This window comes from Symphodus melops, assembly GCF_947650265.1.
Source record: "Symphodus melops genome assembly, chromosome: 9".
NCBI classification, from domain to species: Eukaryota; Metazoa; Chordata; class Actinopteri; order Labriformes; family Labridae; genus Symphodus; species Symphodus melops.
In genome coordinates this window covers 21,395,548-21,401,530 of record NC_136699.1, presented here as the reverse complement: position 1 = coordinate 21,401,530, position 5,983 = coordinate 21,395,548, and the positions used below count along the sequence as shown (strand labels likewise).

General features: G+C 37.1%; 1 long non-coding RNA gene across 1 annotated transcript; it reads right to left on the bottom strand.

Moving 5' to 3' along the window:
* Positions 1-577: 577 nt before the first annotated feature.
* Positions 578-2,033, bottom strand: LOC306829470. Its single transcript, XR_013779862.1, has 4 exons — positions 1,773-2,033; positions 1,449-1,664; positions 1,015-1,230; positions 578-798 (listed from the first exon to the last, which is right to left on the bottom strand). It is a non-coding gene; the product is annotated as an uncharacterized lncRNA (long non-coding RNA).
* Positions 2,034-5,983: the final 3,950 nt, after the last annotated feature.

Here is a 5,983-nt window from a genome sequence, read left to right as displayed (position 1 = left end):
CACTGGGACTTGATCGTAAGTGCCTGTTTGTTATTTCGCCTCGTATCAAATCGAACTCCTAACATTTTTTCTACTGGCTCCACAATCCCCCATTTCTGACTGAAATATTTCATTTTTATTTTCAGTATTAAAGTCAACAAATTGGTTTTCAAAACTCTCAAGACCTATTTCCAATGTAGCTCTTACAGGATCATTTTTAGACACAGCATGTTTTTAGTCATGCTGCAGCATCGATGAACACCTGCGTCACAGCGAGAGGGTCGTGTGAAGAACAAAATATCAACTTCATGAGAGAATGTGAAAAGTGACCTAAAACATCTTTCTCTGCTGTTTTCACACAGGAATTGTTGTTTCAGTCAGAAAACCTATTTAAAAAACAAGATATGCTAAACTATATGAGAAAATGTAAAAAGTGACCGAAAACATCTTTTTGTGCTGTCTGCACACTAAAGAGGTTTTCTGACTGAAACAACATTTTAGAAAGAACAAAATATACTCAACTACATGAGAGAATGTCAAGTGTGAGGAAAAAGATCTTTCTATGGTTTTTTGACCTTGGAATTGTTGTTGAAGTCAGAAAACCTCTTTTATGAACACAATATGCTCAACTACATGAGAGAATGTGAAAAGTGACCTAAAACCTCTTTCTGTGCTGTTTTCACGCAGAAATTGTTGTTTCAGTCAGAAAACATATTTAAAGAACAAAATACGTTAAACTACATGACAGAATGTGAAAAGTGACCTAAAACATCTTTTTGTGCTGTTTGCAAACTGAAAATGTTCTCTCAGTCAGAAAACCTCTTTAAAGAACAAAATATGCTCAACTACATGACAGAATGTCAAGTGTGAGGAAAAAGATCTTTCTATGGTGTTTTCACTCAGAAATTGTTCTCTCAGTCAGAAAACCTCTTTAAAGAACAAAATATACTCAACTACATGAGAGAATGTCAAGTGTGAGGAAAAAGATCTTTCTATGGTTTTTTGACCTTGGAATTGTTGTTGAAGTCAGAAAACCTCTTTTATGAACACAATATGCTCAACTACATGAGAGAATGTGAAAAGTGACCTAAAACCTCTTTCTGTGCTGTTTTCACGCAGAAATTGTTGTTTCAGTCAGAAAACATATTTAAAGAACAAAATACGTTAAACTACATGACAGAATGTGAAAAGTGACCTAAAACATCTTTTTGTGCTGTTTGCAAACTGAAAATGTTCTCTCAGTCAGAAAACCTCTTTAAAGAACAAAATATGCTCAACTACATGACAGAATGTCAAGTGTGAGGAAAAAGATCTTTCTATGGTGTTTTCACTCAGAAATTGTTCTCTCAGTCAGAAAACCTCTTTTTAAAGTAGAAAATATACTCAACTACATGACAGAATGTCAAGTGTGAGGAAAAAGATCTTTCTATGGTGTTTTGACCCTGGAATTGTTGTTGAAGTCAGAAAACCTCTTTTATGAACAAAATATGCTCAACTACATGAGAGAATGTGAAAAGTGACCTAAAACATCTTTCTGTGCTGTTTTCACGCAGAAATTGTTGTTTCAGTCAGAAAACATATTTAAAGAACAAAATACGTTAAACTACATGACAGAATGTGAAAAGTGACCTAAAACATCTTTTTGTGCTGTTTGCAAACTGAAAATGTTCTCTCAGTCAGAAAACCTCTTTAAAGAACAAAATATGCTCAACTACATGACAGAATGTCAAGTGTGAGGAAAAAGATCTTTGTATGGTTTTTTGACCTTGGAATTGTTGTTGAAGTCAGAAAACCTCTTTTATGAACAAAATATGCTCAACTACATGAGAGAATGTGAAAAGTGACCTAAAATATCTTTCTGTGCTGTTTTCACGCAGAAATTGTTGTTTCAGTCAGAAAACATATTTAAAGAACAAAATACGTTAAACTACATGACAGAATGTGAAAAGTGACCTAAAACATCTTTTTGTGCTGTTTGCAAACTGAAAATGTTCTCTCAGTCAGAAAACCTCTTTAAAGAACAAAATATGCTCAACTACATGACAGAATGTCAAGTGTGAGGAAAAGATCTTTCTATGGTGTTTTCACTCAGAAATTGTTCTCTCAGTCAGAAAACCTCTTTTTAAAGTAGAAAATATACTCAACTACATGACAGAATGTCAAGTGTGAGGAAAAAGATCTTTCTATGGTGTTTTGACCCTGGAATTGTTGTTGAAGTCAGAAAACCTCTTTTATGAACAAAATATGCTCAACTACATGAGAGAATGTGAAAAGTGACCTAAAACATCTTTTTTTGCTGTTTGCAAACTGAAATTGTTCTCTCAGTCAGAAAACCTCTTTAAAGTAGAAAATATGCTCAACTACATGACAGAATGTCAAGTGTGAGGAAAAAGATCTTTCTATGGTGTTTTGACCCTGGAATTGTTGTTGAAGTCAGAAAACCTCTTCTATGAACAAAATATGCTCAACTACATGAGAGAATGTGAAAAGTGACCTAAAACATCTTTTTTTGCTGTTTGCAAACTGAAATTGTTCTCTCAGTCAGAAAACCTCTTTAAAGTAGAAAATATGCTCAACTACATGACAGAATGTCAAGTGTGAGGAAAAAGATCTTTCTATGGTGTTTTGACCCTGGAATTGTTGTTGAAGTCAGAAAACCTCTTCATGAACAAAATGTGCTCAACTACATGAGAGAATGTGAAAAGTGACCTAAAATATCTTTCTGTGCTGTTTTCACGCAGAAATTGTTGTTTCAGTCAGATAACCTATTTAAAGAACAAAATACGTTAAACTACATGAGAGAATGTGAAAAATGACCGAAAACATCTTTTTGTGCTGTTTTCACATTGGAATTGTTGTTTCAGTAAGAAAATTTAGTGGTGTTCTTGAAGTTATTAAGTGTTTTTGAAAACCCTGTGCTTCGCTTCGAATCTCATGCTCCCCATTTGTATTAGAGGTCCAATCTTTCTTATACAATCCGGATAGTGAATCATAAAGTGGGATCAGATTTCTATCTTGTTGCCAAAAAGCAAAGGAATGTTTCTTACCAGACAAAGAGTCTGTATGGAATTGAGCCCTATATTATTGCCACTCCTGTCCAAGTTAATCCTTGCGCTCGATATACAGTCAAAGGCATCAATTCTAAACAAATCAGGTTTCGACAAAACATTTTCTGACAGATACTCAAACAGAAACTTTAGCTCATCCTTTTAGCCACCCTTCAAGAATGTCATGCATAATGTCCAAAGAAAAATTGTGACATGGAATAGGCTGTTAAGAGTCGAGTTCTTTTTTAAACCAAACACATAACTTCTGTAGGTCTGACGGCTGCTCATTGCAGTACATTTCAAATCATTCAAATCATCATTTTTAGGGACAGCAGACAGTATTTCATGCTTAATTTGGGAGTGCAGTCCAGTAGCACGTTCTTATTCTTTGCTTTTTTGACCTGATCCATCGTCCTCTAAACACTCAGCCTCTGGGCTCTGCACGACACTTGTTCCAGCAATTTGGAGAAAACTAGCTTGAAATGACTCTGAGTTTGCTGCATCAGCACTTGTCAAAGAATCCTTCTATGAGCACTAATTAGATGTTTTTTGAAACCTGAATGTTGAAAACGGACGCCTACAACGATCTTGTGAACAAGCCAACTTTAAACCTGGTGCTAGGATAGAAACCGTGATCAATTCTTTAGATGAGTTACCAAGGACTGGCAGAACATGCACAACTTGACAAATGAAACACTTAAACATTTCAGTGTTTATTTATTGTTTGCGCAAAAGTGTAGAACTGGACCAGGGTTGAACACGTATTGGGATTTAAATAGTTCATCCAAAGCACCCAACGAGCTGGCAGCTTGGCAGGGGATGAGCTGTTTATCCACGACGATCTGAAAAGTGTCAATCCTGTTCTGGCTTCGTCCAGCAGCAAGGATATATGGTTGTTTACCCTCTCGTCATCGCAGGTGTTCATCGATGCTGCAGCATGAATAATGACATTACCATTGTAGTTTCTCAATTATGATGACGATGATATGTAGATGATGAGGAAATATTCACTGAGACTGATTTGCTTGTAATGTAGAAATTTATTTACAAAGGCAAGAAACAGCATCAGTCCAGGTTAGCCATGGTACCTGGGAGAGTCACCAGCCAAATGTGAGCCCTCTCGAACAAAGAAAGACTTAGTATTTATACAGCATTGGTCAAAGAAAATTCCAAAGCTGTAGTCTGTAAATCTGGTGTTTTCAGGAAGTAATGCGTTTTTTAAACTTACATAGCCCTTTGGAGAAAAAGGATCATTCAGCGAAGGAAAGAGTGCAATTATTCCCAGGGCATATTTCTCCTTGTGCTTACGGGAAGGCATCCTCCTTTAGAGCAAAGACAATAATCAATTTCAAGTCAGTTTTATTTATAGAGCACCAAAACCCAACAGAAGTTATCTTATACTTCTCATATAGAACAGGTCAAGACTACAAAAAGACAATTCAAGTGACTGTAAGGTATGATACACTTTATCATCTGAAACTAGCAAGTTGTCAACTGCTCACTGCATCCTGCTCAGTTGCTTTACAGGCCATGGCAAACTGTGTCCATTTGTCCCCAAGAAGTACTCAACAGAAGTACTTGCTGTTGAGGAATTGTTTTAAAGTAGACAACCTGTTGACATTCAGATTAGTCCTCTGTCTCTTTTGCAAGCATACATCTCTAGGGGAAGCACATGCCTTTGCAGTGGCTGGTTGGATTTTAACAGATAAGACGTACATCCGTGTGAAAATAAGCTGTCCTTGAAATTTGAAAAATATTTGATCAGGACATATCCTGATCAAAAAGAACTCCTAGGTAGAACTCCATTATAACTGGCTGAAAGGTTCTAGAGACTGGATGTGAAAGACTGAGTGCAAGACTTTCAAAAGGAGGTATAATTCAGCTTTGGTCGAAGATTGATTATAAACCAGAGTTAAAAATAGCTGACTCCACCACCTAGACATCTGGCACAAAGGACAAGAGAAGCAGGAGAGGGAGAGGCAGGGAGAGAAGCCATCGTCGGAGAAGTTAACTGCTAAGTTAGACTGAGAGCACGTAGTTTAACACAAACAAAAGATCTATAGATAGCTCGCAAGGGTGCTTGGTGATTATTTCGATTAGTCAAAGTGTGTAGGATAATTTTTTTTTTTTCTATTTTAGACTTTTATTTTCTTTCCCGGATGTAGCAGTCGACCAGAATGTGTCGAGTTTTACTGTGTTTGCTGCCACCCAGTGGACACAATGTAGAACTACACTTTGTAGTCGGTAAGGTAGTAGCGAGACAACAGGAAGTGATGCAATACGCTCACCCGTAGTACGTCAGGACGTTAGCCTGAGAGCACGTAATTTAACACAAACAAAAGATCTATAGATAGCTCGCAAGGGTGCTTGGTGATTATTTCGATTAGTCAAAGTGTGCAGGATATATTTTTTTTTTTCTATTTTAGACTCGCTACTACCTTACAGACTACAAAGTGTAGTTCTACATTGTGTCCACTGGGTGGCAGCAAACACAGTAAAACTCGACACATTCTGGTCGACTGCTACATCCGGGAAAGAAAATAAAAGACACAACAGGAAGTGATGCAATACGCTCACCCGTAGTACGTCAGGACGTTAGCCTGAGAGCACGTAATTTAACACAAACAAAAGATCTATAGATAGCTCGCAAGGGTGCTTGGTGATTATTTCGATTAGTCAAAGTGTGCAGGATATTTTTTTTTATTTTTCTATTTTAGACTTTTATTTTCTTTCCCGGATGTAGCAGTCGACCAGAATGTGTCGAGTTTTACTGTGTTTGCTGCCACCCAGTGGACACAATGTAGAACTACACTTTGTAGTCGGTAAGGTAGTAGCAAGACATAACAGGAAGTGATGCAATACGCTCACCCGTAGTACGTCAGGACGTTAGCCTGAGAGCACGTAGTTCAACACAAACAAAAGATCTATAGATAGCTCGCAAGGGTGCTTGGTGATTA